This window comes from Etheostoma spectabile, chromosome 19 (assembly GCF_008692095.1).
Source record: "Etheostoma spectabile isolate EspeVRDwgs_2016 chromosome 19, UIUC_Espe_1.0, whole genome shotgun sequence".
In the NCBI taxonomy this organism is placed as follows: Eukaryota; Metazoa; Chordata; class Actinopteri; order Perciformes; family Percidae; genus Etheostoma; species Etheostoma spectabile.
The window spans coordinates 5,375,792-5,396,478 of NC_045751.1; the positions used below are offsets into that span (position 1 = coordinate 5,375,792).

At 39.7% G+C, this 20,687-nt stretch overlaps 1 protein-coding gene, 1 long non-coding RNA gene and 1 pseudogene across 2 annotated transcripts in view; 2 read left to right on the top strand and 1 right to left on the bottom strand.

Annotated features, from left to right (window-relative positions):
- Window positions 1-3,441, bottom strand: part of LOC116669398 (uncharacterized) — a 12,632-nt gene extending 9,191 nt beyond the window's left edge. Inside the window, exons 1-2 of the long non-coding RNA XR_004326770.1 lie at window positions 3,354-3,441; window positions 1,925-1,999 (exon numbers count right to left, since the gene is read on the bottom strand). This is a non-coding gene — a long non-coding RNA (uncharacterized LOC116669398). The remainder of the gene's footprint in view (window positions 1-1,924; window positions 2,000-3,353) is intronic.
- The window catches only part of LOC116669450 (up-regulator of cell proliferation-like), a gene marked incomplete at its 3' end in the record, with an annotated part of 108,003 nt that overhangs the window by 10,498 nt on the left and 76,818 nt on the right, over window positions 1-20,687 (top strand). The window lies entirely within an intron of this gene.
- LOC116669394 (ribonuclease P protein subunit p20-like) lies at window positions 5,401-5,896 on the top strand (annotated as a pseudogene).

Consider the following 20,687-nt stretch of genomic DNA (forward strand, 5'->3'; position numbering starts at 1 on the left):
GAAGATCGTCTTTTCAGTCCAAATCAAAATTTTCGTATTTCCTTGTGCAGGAGTACTTGCAAAAAAGCTGATTTATTTTACCCATATTCTAATAAAACCTACATATTTCTAAGATGTTGTTATTCTGGCTTATTGAGCTTCCTCACTGATCATCATTCCTACTGAAAGTTTACTGTTTTAAATTGATCCAAAAGGTAATTCAGTAATGTACTGTGTACTGCTCACTTTTGTTCTCACAAATGAGCGATTACATGAAAAATCATTTTAAACCTTTTATTTGAAAAAATTTACAAATAGAAATAATTTTATAAGCAAATTTTTACATAAGCTATACCCTCCTCAGAATAATTCCCTGTATTGTCCATGAGGATGTGGAAAGCATCGGTGGCACTGCTTACTAGCCTGCGCGTTCACGGCAGGGCCCCGCTTGGGAGAGCTGTAGCGCAGCAGAGAGCAAGGGGGCGGGACCTGTAAGGTGTGCTTTTCAAATTTTTAGGCTAAGTCCACGTTTTCTCGAACTCCCCTACTGCAGCTTTTATTCAAGTTAAAAAAAAACATCATCTTCTGTCTGTTCTCAAACAATGTAAATTTTTGCATTAACAGTGTAATTTACAGAATGACACTTTACAGCCATAAACATAATAGTGCCTCTTCATGTTCATGACAGGTTTCGTGTCTTTTGCCATTATTTATGGCATCAATAGTTTCAAATGTTTTTGCTGTGTTTATAAGAACTCTCGGCAATTAATATTTCTAAACAGTTCAAGACTTTAAAGCTTTTTTTTTTTTTTTTTTTTTTTTTTTTTTTTTTAAATGGTGAAATATAGATTTTACTTACTTGTGTGGACAGTTGTTACAGTTGGCTTGCTTTTTTCTTCCATTTCTAAGTTGTGTAGACACCTGGAGAGAGTAACACACTCCTGGATTCAGGTTGCTGAGAGTCAGGTTGGTTGTGTCTGTTGTCAGCTCTTGCACAATGTCTCCCTCACTGCAACAAGTTACGATGTAACTCTCCACTTCACCAGCAGGGGTGTCCCAACGCAGACACAGGGACTCACTGCTGACCTGGTAGACTGTAATCTGCACAGGAGGGCTGGGCTCTGTAGGAACAATATAATGGAATCACTTATAAATAAAAATCATGTTTCGTCTTGTTAATATTTAACAGTGCTGTTTGACTGCCAAGTTAAAGAAGACAAACCCACAAATATAATCACCTATTGCCCACAATTTACAATATACCACCTCTTTAGTCTGAATACACAATGTAAGACGTACACACATAAACACTGATTTAGGTCATGGGCCAAAAGATCCTTCAGACAACACTTTGCTGGACCTTTTTAATTATTTGTTTTTCAGATTTACCTGTGAAGACAGACAGGGACGTTGCTTTGCTTCGATTTCCATTGTCTGCAATCCTTATGATGCTGAAAGTTACTCAGTCCCAGGATCGTGCCCCAACATTCACAGTGCTGGAGTCCTCTGTGACCAAACTGCTCTCTGGTGTTTGCAGGAGTAATCTATTTGCAGTGTATACCTTACAGAGTTATCAGGAGTGAAAAGCCAAGAGAAACAGTCTCCTGGCCAGCACTGAAACTGTTACTTTTCCTGGTGGAGAACATCTGTTATAACATAAAAAAGTACATCTCTATCCCTCTCCACATTACAGCTGTATTTAGTATGAAATTGGATCAGTTATTGGTATTCACACTACAGTCAGACTGTTTGTGGGGGGACTGTTCCCTCCTTCCTCACAGTAGGACGTTATTAATCCGGTACATTATAGAGGTCCTTAGAAATTGAGAAATGTTTACATTTTAAAGTGCATTGAATCAGTTCATAATTCCTTTGCAAAGTTGAAAAGACAACATGTATTTGTCTTGTACTTTTTTATTGTTAGGGTTGTAAACAAGCCGTTTACCTCATCAGAGTTATCCATTGTGGGTGTGCTCTCAGCCATCCCAAACTTGGTCCAGATTATTCAAACTGCTTCTCACTGTACATTATAAAAAGACTCTGTAACACCTTGACCTTACAAATGCTGTACACTACAATTGACCAAAACCAAAATCAGTGACAGATAAAGGACGATAGAACATGCTGATTCATGCTACTGTTCTAGACTATGGAAAGCAACCATTTGAACACTAAAGTTCAGGTCTTAAAAGAAAGGAAAACAAATCACTGACAAAGAATGGTTTGCTTACCTTTGTAGATTATCCATTGTAGCTATATGTCCTTATCCGGAGTCTGTATCGGCAATAATTAGTTAAATGTTAAGCATAGTCCGACAGCAAAGCATGTACTATAATTCCCTGGCAATGCAAAAGCCGTTGCAGGCTTCTCTCCTCCTATCCTGCCACGTGGAGTTCTTTCTGTTTCACTTACTAAAAATCTTTTGGTTTCTATAGAAGTGAAACCGTGTGTGTCTGGTGTTTTCCGCTTGATGTAGGAAAACAGGAGGAGAGGATCTTCTAACTTTTGTTTTAAATAATAGGTGTGTTTCATTTTATGCTTATATTTGGTGATTCATTAAATGGTCATTAAAAAATGCTTTGCCTTGAATAGACTGAATCTGCATAATATTATTAATTAATTATACTCCTCAGTAAGCAAGTCATTTTTAAATTATAATGTTAAGCCTATGACAAGTGTAAGTTGTTGTAGGGACATGGGCCATCCTCTTGTACTGAACCCACAGCCAATAGGCTGTTCACAAACCACAGCTTGAGAGCGCGGTTTGTGTTTTTCAATCTCAGCTCATGGACACATTAATTGTATGTATGTATGTATGTATGTTGTATGTATGTATGTATGTATGTATGTAGTATGTGTGTGTGTGTGTGTGAGAGCATATTGTATGTATTTTATTTAATGGCATGTCCATTTAATGATGAATTGTCATGACATTTGGTACAGATTGGTAACCAGAGGAGGGTCCAAATGTGTTTGGTGACCTCCTGACTTTTCCACGCCATATTTTTTGTGTGCCATGCATAGACTGTTTAACGTCTATGGTGACATGTGTCCACAAGTATTGGACGATTACCACCCATTTATCTTTGGCGGCCTCTTAACATTGCTGTTGCACCATTCAGCTAAAAAGTTTCGATTTGTTTAATACTTTTCATTAGCGACCAAATAACCTCAAAACTCTTTATTTTCCATCAGTCTCAGTTTTGACGTTTGCTGTGTCAGGTGCTATTTAGCCAAACTTAGCATGCTACCAACAAGGTAACGTTAAGCTTTGAGTTTGTTTGCATGTTCTAAGCACTCATACATATTCATGTTTTAATCACACTGAAACAATAAAGCCAAAACATTTTTGAAGACGGAAGAGAAAAACATACCTCAAAGCCCGTTGCACACCTGAGAAAACATGTCAATCAACTCGGAACCCGAAGCAAAACGATGCGCGAGACGGAACCATGGACGGAACGTGCCCACCACCGTTTTAGCATAAAGTAAAAAATGATGGTTTTATGTCTCTCTCTAACCATGTGGCCAGAGATATACATATATATATGTATATATACATATATAATGATATATATATATATGATATATATAGATAATATATATTATACTATATATATATTATATATATATATGTATTTATATGATATTCTTAACTTTTTCATTTGAATATATTTGATTATTTATTATATATACATCATGTTATCCAGTGTGCCTGTATCTATGTGGAGAGGTGTTATTTTAGTTTAATTTTTCTATGCCATAAATATTTTTAGTAAAATATTCGTTTTATAATTCTCCGTGCTATACTTCCGGTATAAACAGGAAATGAACTGCTGCTTGGGTACTTTTACAGAAATACCGACGTTAGCGATGAGATAAGCACAATTTGCTGCTTGTATTATCTTCTAAGGAAGTGTACTCATTACAGGATAAACTACACAAAGTATGGCGTTTCTCCGTAACTCACAGGGTACACTGACCTACTGCTTTTGGGCTCAGGAGCGTTAGCTAGCTAGCTAGCTACTGTGGCCCAGCTAGCTAGCTAACCCGTAGATCAGCTAGTCCTTTGTTACCTCAGCACGTTACTCCGAATTCAGTCCCATAGTGTATTATGAGATTTAAAAGTTGTTTTTGCTCCGGGAAACATTTTATCATTCCTGGAACATGGGAGACATCTGTGGGATCACAAATACACACTTGAAAATGCATCATGCTGCTGGATATTTGGCTAAAAGTTAAAACCAATGCTTTACGCAAGGTTTGCGTGAGCAGCTTCATGTCACCACTGGGCTAATGGGGTTAATGTTTAGCTAGAATGCCCGTTTTTAGCTCAAGTGTTGTTTTTTTCTCGACATGTATACTTATAAACCTGAATCGTTTAAAGCAATATAACATAGTCTCCCTTTCGTGGGAAGTCGCCACTTGATGCTGATACTTTACGTTACGTAAGGGAATTCACATCCACATTTTTTTGTCCAACAACCAGTGCTAACCTACAGAAATTCAGTTAACAGCAGTGACGTGCGGTGATGTCATAAGAGGGTAGGCACTGAGTTATGAAAGACAGATTACCTAATTTATTGTTTAGGCTAATATCAAAACGTTAGCACAAGCCGGCGCACACACCGCGCGGCGTAGCAAACATTTCCAATTAATCTATCAATCAAAATCAGTCTAATGTCATTATATAACACTTTCACAGCAACCAGCAGCTACAGTGCTTAACAGAATGACGTCATCCAATAGAAAGAGTGAACATAGAGAACAGTAAAATCAGAAAAGGTCTCAAAGAAACAAAAGAATGAAACTGTCCCACCACCGCTACGGGATTGAAAGCCTGATTCAACAGATATGTCTTCATTTTGATTTTGCAGTGCACGTCACTGGTTACAGTGATATAAGTGGCAATATAGAAGCTGAGATAGAAGCTTGCCATTTTACCTAATCAGTTATCAAAATATAATCAACTTAAAGTTGCAGTTCTACTTTTGTTTTCTTAATAAAACTACAGGATCTGAGATGTATTTCTGAAACTTTGTAAGTTGATGGATATCAAATTAATCAGTATCTACCCTGTATGATATCAATGGGTTTTTCAAGCTAAAATGCAATGTAAGGATCTGTTGCTTTGCTTGTCTTATGAAATTTGAGTATTATTGGTTTTGGACTGAGATTCTCAATGGTTTAGAAAATGTATGGAATGTGTGAATTATTGTGGGAATTATTTACTGCTTACTGTAAATCTTTTAGATAAACAATTTTTTTTTTATTTGAAACATAATAGCAGATTATGAGATAATGAAAGCAATTGTTGGTTGTAGCCAAAGTGAGCATCTGTGTGTTTGCTAGAAGGAATCATTACCACATATTAATTTCTTGTCGTACACTTTATTTCCCAGCACATATCCACTGAGAAACATGACCGAGCCACGCAGCCCAGAATGTCCTCTATCCAACAGCCCCGGTGCACACTGACTCCACCCCTCCGGCTGTCAGATGGACCCAGTGAGTACACCCTGAGGAAGCGCCTCCCCGGAAACTCCCAAAGAGACGAACGATGTCTACGTCAACATGAAGACGACTTCCGGGCTCAGCTGGCACGCTGTCAGAAGCTGCTGGAGGGTGGGGTCACAGGGAGATCTGCGTTCACGGCCTGGGCCTGTCCATCAACAGGGCCATCAACATTGCCCTTCAGCTGCAGGCCAGCAGCCAGGGGCCTGCAGCTGGCACCAACACCTCCACGGTGGAGCTCGTGGACGACCTGGAACCTGAAGATCCCGATGAGCCGGGGACCCATGACGCGTACGCGCAATAACTCGGCCATTCATATTAAGGTGTTCTACCCTGACCCGCAGTGAGCAAATAGGATGTGTCGGACAGAGGTTGACCATGAGACCAATAAAACATTGTTGGCTTGGGGGTGAAGAGATCACTTTGACTGCAATGGGCATGCTACTGTGATGGAATACTCCAACTGGACAACTTTAGTTGATTAATAATTAAGCTTTTGCCATGTGTCAAGCCTGTTGCAAATTGTGGCTGTTTTTTCTTTTTTACTTTGCATGTTTTGACGCAACAAAGGTGTTTGGTGAAATCTCCATATTTTTAATAGTTACTTCAGGGCTGTGCCAAATGTAAATGAAAAACATTAATTTTAAAGGGTATGTGCTGTAGTGGTGTTCCAATTTCATATCGGTTTTATAGATACAATTAATTTAAAAAACTGACGAATCCTAATTTAAATTTCAAGCAGTGGTTGTACTAATGTCCACTAGATGCAGTAGTTTAAATCTATTCAAATTGGGTTTAGATTATTGGACTGCAGGTGGTGTGCAACTGCTGTGTTTAAACTCCGCTGACCTGAATAAGACAAAGCTATTGAATGAAATGGCAGACTTCCCCATGTTGTTTCCATCTATCCTTTCTTTACCAAGAATAATATTTTGTATTAATAGCAAATTGTACAGTGTAGGACAAAACAATCCAAAATAACAGGAAAGAAACATGTGCAAACATCCTTAAAAACATCTTGCACTTGCACAACATGATTTAGAATAACGAAAGAAACAAGGAAACACTCAATCGGGCTGAAAGAGTTGACATCCATTTTATAGAAAGCCTAAAGTTCCCAGGACTACTAATTGCTTGCCTTTTTGATGACGTACAATAATGGAAGGGAAAAAACAGTGTTAACGTCGATACTGGAAAACTGTTTGTAATTACAGCCTCCAGGATAAATTGTAAAAGCCAAACAGCATTTTTCCAGGCAGTCTGGCTATCAGTGTAGAGACTGGCTGAGAGTTGGTTAGGCAGTAACAAAAACACTGATATGACAACACAGCTTCATAGTTCTCATGTAACCATCCAACCACCCTCACGGACCTCTTGCCCACTATTTCCTGTAACTGATTCTCTGGATTACTTTACAGTCAGTCGTTTTCTCAGGAGCATGCAATGTGGACTAACAGCTAGTCGGGTGCATATAAAGACAGCAGCGTGCCAATCGCAAGATGGCAAAAGATAGCTTGTGAAATGTATTACACAAGAGACATGGCAATAGAAGCCCGACTAGATTTTTTAAAGATCTGATGCTAAAAAATACAAAGACTGGAGCTTAAAAGTAAAAAAAAATCTGTATAAATAGTAATCACACAACTTACAAATGTATAAAATATTCATTGAAAAAAAAATCCAAGAGAAGAGACTGTCTGTGAGGCATAGTTGAAAAAAATGGTAAAGGCTTGTGGTGTGAGCCTCATTAGTTTTTGCTTTTGCGCAGTGGTATTGGAAATGGATCTGCTGCGAACTCACAGACCTCCAAATTTCCAGGTGCAATCAATATTTTCTGTGTTTTACTTCACAATTCACTCTAAGAGGTGACTGTCACTGTGTATAGATTTAAACTTGCAGTCTCTCACACACACACACACACACACACAACACAAGTACAGACACACACAAGTGCAAGAGAGTGCCAAAAGAACAGCTTTTGGAGCAGTGTTTGCACAGGCCTCATTGTGGTCAGTTGTTGCTTCACAATCGTCCCATGTTTCACATTTACATCCCAAGGTGCAATCATCTCCTGTCATCCAAAGCTTAGCCGGGACCGTCCTCTCCTTCCCACTTCTCCCCGTTGGTGAGGATGGCTGCATCTTTCTCTCTGTCCGCACTGCTTCCAGCAGTCAGCGTGCCGGTCAACATGTTCCTTCTCTTGCCTTCAGAAACGCAAATCAGCTTCATCTAGTCGGGTGATCAGCTGACATCTTGCTGACAAGCCTGTGCATCCAATAGAAGGAGATGCACTTTGCCTCGCAGAAAGTTGACATGGACTTGAAGCAAATCTGTTGCCGTGGACACCTGCCTGTTCCCTCCAGCTCTGCTGCACTTGGTGGTGGGGTATATTCCTGAAAGAAACATGTTGCACTTTTCTTAATTTGGAAATATGATTTTTTTGTAAAGGCATTCCTCCTCTTTTGACTCAATCTCAAAAGCCTGTGCAACATGCTATATTTCCTCTTCTAAAAGTAAGCAAGCTACATGCACTGAGGTTTCATGCCATTTCCTTTGGCTTGTGACATCCACACAATCCGACTGTAGTAATCTTATCTGCTCTTGTTTTGGTATTGACAAGATAAACAAACTTCCAGGTGTAGTCAACATTTTATTAAATTTTTGCCTTGGTTTTCATGTAGACCCCTGTTAACTGTTACTAATGATGAACTAATATTTCAGTGACCCCATGGCCATGACAGAGTCGTTCATCCAGCGTTGGTTTGTCCATCACAATGCCTCTTCTGGACCTAATCATTTCAAAGGCCGTGCTGTCACAATGTGAGTAATCTAAGATCAACTTGTGCAACAGCACCAGTGCCCACAGCGGTGTCACGAAAGGCTTAAGGTTACACAATGTCCCATGACATCCTCAGTTTCTCTATTACTGCAGAAAACATTTAATTACAAGAAGCTAAACTTGAGCTCAAGTGTGACCACATATCTAATAGAAGGTAGAAAACATACTGAGGCCTTTTGTCCTCTTAAAAATAATTAATTGATATGCCCATCACAGAAGGCGATCAGAAAGAATCCAGCAAACCTTTTTATTGGTTAACTGCGCTGCTTTTATTTTGATGCAACAGTTAATCAAAAATATGTTGCTGCTGCACAGCAGAAATGCAACCTTTGTGATCACACAAGAGCTAGTAAAAACCTAATTTATGCTGAGAGATGAACAATTAGGAGGTCTTGCCGCAAAATTGCTCAGGAGCCAGCCTGATTGAAAAGAGTATAGATATCTAATAAATATTAATCGGAGGAGCGTGTCCATGACAAACGTTAATCTTTCCACAATGATTAAAAAAAAAATTACATTTCATTTGGAATGTGAATGATTTTATTCAAGCTGATGTTAATTATAATATCTTTTCATACTATTAAGGTGACAAAAGCTCCCAGTAAACATAGCTGCTGTGTATTTTTTGATGGTACCTCTGTAACGGCTGTAACTCACCTGGATGTTGGGCTACGCAGCCAGCATTGATGCTGAGCAGGTTTCTGAGGGGTTATCTATGTGGCTGTGCAGCGCTGTGGCGGTGACTGGGCCCGTAGCAAGCTGAGGGCCTGTTGTAAGAGATATCACCAAGCTGCACCTCTTGGGCTTGCTCCGATCCCTTGCCAAAAATAAAGAGGCAAGAATTTTATTATGGAAGCTATACGTAACAAAGGAAGCAGGCAATCAGCTCAAGAGGTGTTCATAGTTGAACGATCACCCACAAAAAGGCAGCAAATGTCTATGAACTTAAATTATGTTTCATAGCTAACTACATCTGCAGCCACGGTTCTTATTGGTTACTTACATTTTCTTCTCCCAGATTTCAAAGTCAACTGGGTTTGGGGCACAGTACTGACTCTGACAGGCCGCATCCTTCTCTACAGGACTTCTAAGAAAACAGAGAGTATGTCAGTGATGCTTTTTATCCAATGGTGCATAAACGTTCAGTATGGGTGATTTCAGGACCACATTATAAGTTTTAACTCTCCTCTTTGATAAAGCTTATAGTTAGTCCTGGCTCAGGTTTACATAGTACCAGCCCTTAGTTACGCTGCTGTAGGTTCAACCACCGAGGACTTCCTATGACACACTAGCTCAGCTGATCCTCTCTCTCACTCCGTCTGTATCATTGATGTCCAATTAATGCTGTTTACCAACTAAGCTTCTTCCGTGGAGTCCTTGTGGAGTGGTTTCTCGCCCTCACGATACGCTTGGATTGTGTTGGTGAGGTATTATTCTGTCTCTTTCTTTCTTTCTAAGCTGTGTAATTATGTAGTGTGGTCAAAACCTACTCTATCTCTAAAGTGTCCCGAGATAACTTGAACGTGATGTGACACTATCAGTGAAAATATTGATTGAATTGAAATGAATACTCTGCGCCTGCTCTTAGATCTGACTGCATGCATACATTTTCCTCTCACCATAGCGACTTCTGCGTCTCGTCTTCCTTGATGAATGGTTCAGGACCCTCAGGTCACAGTGGGCCTCAGGGAAGGTAGGCCTGTGTCGGGTCCATTCCAACACCATCAACAGCAGGGCAAGCAGTCCTGCACAGACAACAATAACACAAATGCAGTCACTCAAATGAAGTATCAAGAAACAGAAAGTAAGCACAGCAGTACGTATTAAGTGGAATAACCATTAACTAAGGCATTATACCACTCCTATGGAACGTAGCAGTGAAGCTGATTGTATTCTATTACCCTTTTTACACCAAAATGCATGTGCAATTTTTTAAACACCGGTAAACCTGCAAAAAAAGAAGCAGATAGACTATTTCTAAGACATATTTAAATTTCACTGCTTAGTTTGAGAATTCAGTACCATACAGACTGCAGTGATACACCTCCTGACCAGTATGTGAGCAGTCTTATCCTGGGATCACGTACCTTTTCCAGCCTGGCTGGAACAATGTCTCTATATACCACCACACTTGTTTGAAACCGTTAATTCAGAGTGCGTACCAATAATTGAGATAAATGCAGAAATTTCATCTTGTTACACAATTGTAATTTCTAGAGTTGTGGGTGTGGTGCCAGACTCAAAGTTTAAGATTCACATTCAGATGTATGCAGTTTACACAGCCCCGCTGTACACCCTAGTCATGGGTGATTATTTGCTCCAGTAAAGCCCATCTCAGTTACAGCCAGTTATCCTTGTGACCGGGAGAGTGCTGAGGCTCCCCACGGCTTAGGGGATGGCTGGGATTTAAATAGCAAAACATTTCAAATGTATGAATACCACAAGACTTAAGGAAACTGTTTTTTTGTAATTTTTGAAAAAATACATTTGTTGATTTCTTTCATGCATCTGACACAATTCTGCCAAGACCTTCGGGTACTGACATATACGTTTGTGTTTTTAATCTTTGAATGGTTTAGAAATACATATTCCCCCACTGAACTTTATCAATAACATGTTAAATGCATTGCTGTTATTTGATAAGTTAGCTGCTCAGGGATCAATCTTTCATTACATTGCAGTAGTTATCATCTTTGTAATTGGTGGCCTTGACTTGCCGAAATAAAAAATCTGAAACATGCAGATATCATATGATGCAGATGACTGTTTCCTTGTTTACCTCTTATTAAGAACAGGTGCCTCTATAATCTGGATTTACAAATTAGACATTCCTTCTAAGAAACTTGGTATCAATTAAAAGCACTGCACACTCTGAACTCGAAGGAACACTTGACAATGAGAGTGGTTCTACTGTTGTGGGTCTGTGGGCATCCAGCCTCGCTCCCTCTGTTCCACTTGCTGAATGCAGCTTTCACAGCAGCCTGGCTGTGTACGCAGAAGGATGATAGAAAATAAAGATGATCTCTCCCAAGCAGCGGTCAGATACGGGCAAGATTAAGTTCCGAAACAACTAGCACAAATTAAGATGAACGGCAAAAAAGGTTACACTAATACTGCAGGTTTGCTACTACTGAGGGATCATAAGATATAACATCAGGATTATTATACCAAATACTAGTACTACAATAGTAGTGGTCGCTCATTCAGCATAACCACTTATGTTTAACGTTATTTAGCAGACTGTCAATGACCAACCATTTTTTATAGAGCTTGTCCAAACTGTTATGTACATGGAGGTATTTTAGCTCAGTGTCCAACAACTTCACAAGTGACTATTTTGCACATTACTACAGTATTGCAGCCTCCTTGTTTGTCTGAGCAAGCCTGCAATCCAGCAAAACATACACACAAATACATGCGCATAACATTTTTGTCGACATGTGTGTAACATTCACTAGTAGTCACTTATGGACATGCTTTTTCAGAGTTATTTATAGGCTCACCATAATTATTAATTACTTTGAATGAATCGTACTGTAAGCATTGTAGGGAATGAATGGGATTATTACAAAGGATTTGATACAGGGAATAACCCTACTGCACTGGACCTGTTTTCATCCTGTTGGCTGTTATGTGCTGCTCCACTTTAGTTAGGCACTGGTAAATACAGACTTTCATAAATTCTTCCACTAAAAGTAAATTACAACATTTAAATCTTTGTGCTAGTGGCTTTTCTGGACCTCCTTTATCCTTAACAAGGGATTTTTACATTATCGTTCAAGAGCAAAACTTCAACACTTTGGTCATAACTTTAAACTGAAACAAGTGCACAAAGTGATGTCTGCCAAAAAAAAAACAAATGGCCCTCTTTTCCATACACTCTGACATTTGCCACTTTAAATACCTTTAAATAAGAGTGTGTGACTCAGCTTGAGGATTATCGCGTGAACTTTTCACCTCCGCCATTGCCTACGTGAGAATGTATCAATCTAAATACCCACCACAGAGTGTCTCTCCTCTCTCTCTCTCTCTCCATTCTTCTCTCTCTCTACATTCTACCATCATCAGATCAAAACCATGTTGTTATTTGAATTAATAGCAGTGGTCCACAAGTGGCAGTGCTTTGAATAATGGCAAGCTTCCTCCAGGTATGTGACAGATGCTTTGGAGATCCCGGATGCTCACGTGAGCTAAAGCCTTCTGACATTAGCTATTTTAACTTATTAATGTCAAACAGGTGCGCAAAAGAGCTCAGCAATTTAAACCGACTACTCAAGTATTAATGGCTAAATGCAAGGGCGTTGATAAGGAGATGCTATATTAAAGTGCATCTTAGGTATGGGATGTTTGCTTTTGAATGCTTGCGACCTCCTTCCTATTTTGATGGGTTCTTCCCCGTGACAATGTGCAGAGTTGTAAATAAGTAGCTATCAGTTGACACAGGTGTGACATCATTTCCTGTCTGGCTTTGCTGAATCCCTTATAGCTGTCAGCCTTTGATAACCTTTTGGTCTTTTTCCGCTGACCATAAGTACGTGACGACTGTGTCAACAACTGCAGATTCAGCGTTTTCATTCTAACTTTCCATTCTGCTGTGTCATTGTAGAGAACAATGACGCAGGTTTATTTTCCCAGTAACAAGACGAAAAAGAAACTGGTAATTATTCCTCAGCAGCTCCTCATGACACCATTGTATCTGCAGTTTATTTGTAACATTGTTAGTGGAATCAAACCCGCAACCCAATATATAGATTTAGTGCCTTGCTCAACTCTGTAAGGTTCGGACCAACATGATGCTTTGCATTAGCTTCATTAGGAACTTTAGGAAGCTTGTCTGTTTGAGACTGAATACCCCCTATTAGGTTTTGTTCAATGTCCATCACCCAGCACTAATTTGTTTTTTTGGAAGTTATATCTTCAATGATTTATGGCTATTAGAGCAGTATAGCCAAATACAGCAGCTTTCTAGGAGGTGGCATTACACAGCTATTGAATGAGTAGAAAACACACATTTTGCTTTGTCTCCTTTGTGTTGCTGGGAGTAATAACTCAAAGATCCATCTCCCAAAAATACCCCACACTATAATAATTGAGTAGACCTTTCGTCACAAAAGACCTTTCTCAATAAAATATTATAAAAGATTACTATTAGTCTTTCTACTTTTGAATCACTCAAACTATTGCATGCACTATGGTTAATAAATTCAATCATGACTCATGCAGAAAAGGTCCTCAAACATGTGGATGTGGAGTTTGGCACATGTCAAAGAGGAAAACCCCGACCCCCAAAGAGCTTTAATAATTAAGATTCATAGTTCACTCTCATAAATACATAGGGTATGCAAATACTAAACGTATTCTACAATACTCAGCATATAGCACCAGGCATTTTACACATAATAACCCACAAGACTACACAATATGGCTATTACAGGCGATCACTCTTACCGTTTTCTGCAACATCGCAAACAGGTGCCACATCTTTTAAAAACATTGTGTGTTTAAATTATGCACAGCTCTTGTCTCAAGTTAAAAGGCACCGGTTAAATCCAATAAGTCCAACACAGTGCGCGGCTCCCAGCGCTAGTCCACCGGCATGTAGTCCGTGTCACAAACGTGTCTGCTGCGAGAGCAGTCACCTACCAGACTTTGCATCACTGCTGTGCTTTGGCAAAACCTTTTATTTACCTCCGCTAAGGATATAGAGATAACGTGATAGTCTGCACGGACGAGGACGCGTTCTTTACGCACCACGGTGAGCGATAAAACATCAACCCATGCATGCAGTCCCCCTTCACGTAAAGCGTGAAAATAGATTAACTATTCAAGCCGGTTTACAGAGAAAAAAAATCATGTCCATAACTCACTGGGAAACTCCATAGCGGTGTCCGCATAGCCCCCACAGGGTCCTCGCGGTTGTGCCCATAGGTCCGTCTATTGCCCATTAATTGGAAACGAAGCTCTTTTGTGGATCTCCTGCACTTATCGGTAGGTGGTTCTAAAAACTGATGCTGTTTGATTTTTTTATTGATGACTTTGAAAATAAAGTTGCATTGTTTCTATGACAATCTAAACTACCTCCTCCCTTAAGTTTTTCTCATGTTACCCAAAATAGACTATCCCTGTTTATAAAACGTTTGGCCTAACAAGTAATAATGTCTCAAAAAAGCCGCGTGGACACTTCCCATCCATTGTTCGGATGGTTTTTAGAAACGGTCATTGCAGTCGCCTATTTTTCAAAAACACTGATTGTGTAATATCGAATGAGATATGAAATGAGCTACGTGGTCGTAATTGTCAGAAACATTACGTTTTTATTTAGGACCATCACAGGCATGTGTCACATGCCAGCCAAATTCAGTGACCAATGGTCAAATGACCACACAGAAATTAAGGTACAAGTTTTGAAATAACCTTTTCCCAATTCTAAAAGATGACACTGAGATTATGAATGTATAGCCTATGATCATCAGCAGATCTGTAAACATGATAGTTGTAGCACAAGAATAACTTGAACCCCCACAAAGCCAAAGCCAGTGATTGCCCTCATTGTTAGAGGCAGTAGGGGATTGGACAGACCTCCTATGCTTGCTTGCTTGATTGAAGCCTGCACCTTGTTAAGATTGCATGGAGCTCCAGCTGTAAGGGACAGAGACCGTTTGTGCTGTTAGTGTGGAAGTTTCACATTCCTTGTGTGCTTCTAATACAAAGTAAGTCATTTTTCAGTTACTTTAGTTTATATTTCCTATTTTATAGGATTAGCTTGGTTAAGCAACATTTTGTACAATTTTTACCTTAAATAACAGCTTCAAAATCCATTTGATGCTACACTGACTTATAATGGGAGAATGTGTGCGGCGGTCGTTCCACTACCACTGATTTTGGGTGAAACTGGATCATATTTTATAGAGAAAATGTTTTTTTCTGGTTTTCCCACTGTCCTCCAGCTGATCTGCCTTGACTCTATGTTCCAAATCGCATACTCTTTAACTTTAGTACTGCAGCTGCCATAGTACGCATCCCCACATAGTAGGTACGGTTGCATAAGGTTGAATACAACTGAGAGTTCTTCAAACAATTGTGCCGTAACTTTGACCCTCTTGGATGTGGGTCAAAATAGCAAGGAAAGCATGATTGCTTGCATACTGCACCATCTGACCGATGCAGTAGACATACTGCAATTTAATATCAGTTATGTGGCACATTCTAATCTTTTTCTGGCAACTAAATGAGAGAGCAACTGCCAGCAGGTTAGGGCTTTGTAAAGGACCACGCCACTGCCCTGGATGACAAGGCCAGAGATGAATAGATGTGTTTTTCTGTGGCATCATCAGATTGACCACCGTGTGCATTTAGGGAAGTATTTCAGGAGAAATGCAGTCTTGCCTAAAGAAACTATAATTCTAAGATCACAATGTTGGCGACTTTTATCCAAAACACATTTCAATCAAATTCATAAGTTCCAAGGCCATTTCCAATTAATGATAACAATTAATTCAAATACTACCCATCTGCTTTTGTGAAATCCTATATCCAATAAAATAGAAATGTCAATGAGCTTGACATACCATTATGACCCCACAACCCCTGGCTCAGGTATGTGGCGCAGCAATGCTTTATCTGTACCATTCTCCCCAGTATAGCCACAGGAGTATGTAGGCTATTTATAGGAATCTGTCAATGTTCCGCCAAGTGTTAGGTTCATCCTGGTAGCATTCTGGGAATAGTTATCTCCCCCAAGGACAAAGAGCCAGGTAGTGGAATCACTGACTCTGTGCACACATCAAATTTACTTGATTATTCTGTTGACATCATTCAATAAACACTTAACATAATTAAATGTAGAGTAACTGTAAATTATATGTTTATTAATTAAGACTATTTTACAGGTTCAGTGCATATGTGATGCCATGTAGCATTCTATTCTCTGCACTGCATGTTTGTTCCACGTCCACATTAACAGGGTTAGGGAATGTATTTTGAAATTTTCCTGGAAGTCCATTTGTGTGTTCAGAGGGGGGGTGTTCGAGGCTACAGGAGGCTTTACCATCAGCCAGGAAGTAAATATGTTTGCTACACATTATCAGGAGCCAACATGCCATGTCATAACACACAATACTTGGAACACTGATAAAAGTTCAAACCCACACGTTTTGCATGTTTACTATTTCATAACCTATGTACGGCGCTGTACGGTACGCACACATGCAATGCAAACAAGACAGAAGATAACCATATTGCTCTGTGATATTTACATTTATCTGTATTTAAAATGTTTTAAATATTTTTCTACATGTACATATTACTTTTTCTGATATGAGTCAGCTTTTAATACTACATGTTACCGCTGTGCTAAGCTAGGGACAATGTTGACAATTGTTGCAACTGTTCTCAAAGGCTGTTTGCTTATGTTGAGCCAACATGAGAGGGAGAGAGAGAGGGACAAGGTACTGCTGTGAGCCATGCTTCGTGATTGGGTGGGAGCGAGGGATGTGTGGAGTGCGGGCAGGGGCTCCGTCACAATGACTCCTTGATTATTGATTTAATGTGATTAGAGCAGGGGCAATGTAATTGGGATGAACCCAAAGTAGCTTTCACTGGTGGCCAGGCGTGATGCCCACCTAACCTAAGGAGAATGAAGCTTTATCGTACTATATACACTGTAAGACAGTGAAAGTGCACAGCTGTGTGTGTGTGGGTTTGTGTTTTACGCTTTCTATCCAGGTTTGTTGCTAGCACCAGCTAGGTCTACTCCTCTGCGCGACACGAGACAGGAAGCTGACATAAAAGATAGGGGGGACTGTCTGTGGAGGACACAGGAGCCAATGCAGGAGTCAGACAGTCGAGGTCGGAAATTTATGTTTCAGCTTGCTTCCATGGTGAAAAGGATCTTATCCCTCTTACAGTATCACATATTGATCCCATGGTGATGGCACATGTGTGGCGACAGGAACTATCATCACTGGAGTTTCTCCCTGCTGTCATTTTCCACAAGTCAAGCATTTAACCCCCTAAATACTTTGGCGCTATTCTGGTCAACACACAAAAAGACAAAATGTGTAAACTGTATAGACCCACTTCTGGCATTTTCATTTTTCTACTTCTGAAGAATGCAAGATATAGGTTTCAACTCTTCTCAGCTAAAGGGGTTAACAAACTAAAGGTCTGCCCCAGTGCCCAAAACGTGTCATCTTGAACCTGAGGTTCATGTGCCCTATTTTTTTTTTTGTTTTTTTTAATTGGTCCTATAAGACTGAAGAATACAATCACACAGGGCACACAACTGGGAAAAATGTAAACACTGGTTGATAACTAAGTACTACATTAAAGTACTCTCCCATTGCTACACTCAACCTCCTTTGCATTTCTACAGTAGTTTACTTAAAAGGCATTGCTCTAACCATACTGCTTTATACTGTACCTAACTACTCCTTTCCCCCAACCATGCTCCCTCCTTTTTCACCTTTGCCATGCCTATGTCCCTTAGCCTTGCCTTGTGTCCTCAGATATTTCCTATTCTCCTGCTGCCCTGGGAGTAATTATCTGGCTGTACATTCTCCCTCTTGCCGAGCTGACTTGTGTTGGTGTTATATCTGGTCCTTGCTGTCCCGAGCTCACACCTTCTGCTATCCAATGACCCCCCCCAATTCTTGTAGTGCTTAAGACTGACATTCAACACAACCTTTCACCTCCATTGATTCAGTACTATGTGGTAATAAACATTTAGCAACACATAATGTCTTTAGATATGCACACCTGAGTTTTGACTTTCTCTTAGTTGTCTGGTTGGGTTATTTACATTTGTTTAACGACTTACTTACTGAAAACATAAGCCTGCTGGACACTATGACAATGTCTAACATGTAGTGAATATCTGATTACCAGTATATTTGTGCTTTTGAATTTACAGCCACATAAAGGGAGTATAAAACACTAAGCATATATTGTGGCTCAACATCTGTCTTGTTTTGCCACAACCAAAATGACAATGCTTTTTATCTAAACCACACTTTTATTTTCTCTCTCACTCGCATCAGCTCCACACAACTGCCTGTCTGCAACTGTGAAGTGTACACTTCCCATTAGGTATTTATCTCTCACTATACTAATCTCTGAGTATGCACTTCATGTAGCCAAATATATATAACAGTCCTTGTTTTTATTCTGTGCGCCAATGTATTGTTGTTGTTTTTTAAATTAACCACACATTAAAAAGCCTGATGCTTCCTGTTACAATGATATCTACATGTCTACATTCTAAATCAAGTAATTATAATTCTTGTTCTGTAGGATTGTGCAAAGTAAATGGATCTCAGTTGCTTACAATTGCTCAAGAAATTATTGGGATTTCTGCCAAAAGGATGCGTGGACCACTTTTGAAGCAAGATCCCGAGTTATTCATGGCATAATCCAAACACATACAACTACAAGTGTTGCGTGGAGAGAAAGTCATCCTTTTTTTATACCACTGCCAAACCGTTATGAAGGAACATATTGCCACCTTTGATAATGTTTTGCTGAGTGAAGAACTACTACATTATTACTACATTTGGTTAAATGTAACAAAGTAAACACTGCAATTCTTGTTAGTTTTTTTCTTGCCATTTTGCATCACTCCACCAGATGCTCTTGGACTTTCCCTCTTTCCCATCCAACTGCCCACCCATCTAACACACTGTTCCCACTTCTCAGCACTAACACACACACAGTCAGTTATCAAAGTTGCAACGTGTTTTCTGTCATCTATTTTGGAGTCTCTGTTACCTGCCTCCCTGGACCTAATCTGGACTCTGACTTTTTTCCTGCTTCCAGCCTGATCAAGTCCTACCCTGCATGTATCTACTTTGGCAATAAATTATTGAACGGATTCTTTCTGCCTCTTAGTCTGCATTTGGGTCCTTTCCGTGAGAAATCAAGTCACATTTAACGTTTCAATATTTACCAAGACCTTGATTGTGAGTGCCTAAATAACTAATGTAAAATCTTATGCTTAAATATTACAGGGTGAAAAGGTAAGGTCACCTTACCGACAAAGTAATAAACAACAAACAGACATTACTAAATATAGATGAGTGGTGATGACAGTGTGAAAAGATGTTTTTAAGTTGGTTTTGAAAAGGAAAAGAGTTACTGTTGTGAATGGGCAGAACTGTTGAGGCTCAAACCCATAGTGGCGAATGGGCAGGAGGTGTAGTGAGGTGAATAGATGAAAGGCCTGAAAGTAAGTAAGTCTATATGTGTGTGTGTGTGTGTGTGTGTGTGGGTGGTGTGTTTGTGTGTGTTGTGGTGTGTGTGGTGTGGTGTGTGTGGTGGTGTTTGTGTGTGTGTGTTGTGTGTGTGTGTGTGTTGTAAAGGGGTCAGTGAGCTACTGAAGCGAGGTTGTGAAAGGACTTGGAGGGTAGTAAGAATCTTAATCAAGTTTAAATGAGTAGTATAAGAACTTAGAGACCGGGTTGCCTTTTTGTAACCTAAACAATGTCAAAAAGGCAATAAACATTAGCCGAAAAATCAGTTACTCTAGAGTAATGCACCAGAGTTTGCAACTATTCTGTCCCTCTATTAAAAGTCCAAGCTGTGTTTTTTGATCTTGTCCAAAGTGGGCACTAAAGTCAACAGCTTCCTTTGTACTATTGGATCTCATAGCCCAAATCTGATAGTATCCCGGTGATGTTAAGGTTGCATGTTCATCCTTAGGGCAGATCTCTTTGCACGCTGAAGCAGTTAGACAATAAATAGTAAGCAGCTGAGACATTGGTATCCCTGCAAAAGTGTGCTGTCCCATAATAATTAAGACACTCTAGGAGGACTCGTGTTGGAACTTTCCCTGTCTGTGTGAGAGGCTCCAGCTAAGGGAGACATCAAACCAACCACAAGCCAACACTCTGATGTGTAATGCCAGACCAACACTTGCATCACATACTCTAGTGAAACACATTAGTCACAACATTCAATATAACCAGGACACACTAACACAAAATGATCCATATGTAGCGTAGGTAAACTTAAGTTAATGTTACTGCTTGGTTTCAACTATTCCATTCACAAAATGATTGCTATACAAGAAATTACATTGTTTCTTTTTGTTGATCTGTGAAGCAATTTCAAGGAAATCTTTTTGGTAACCGAATGGACAACAGATTTTTAGATCCTAAAAGATCTCTTTAGAAAAAGGCTCTCTTTCTCTTTAAAAGGGAATAGGATACATTAATACACGGCTTATTTTCAGGAGTACCGATCAGAATTACTTTAGTCCTGATGTCTGGAATAAGACACTGCCCCATAGATCTAACAGTTTCCCATGTGGTCTGTCCGTTTCCTCTCCCGACCAACACGTGTTTCTAGTGCAGACAGGGGA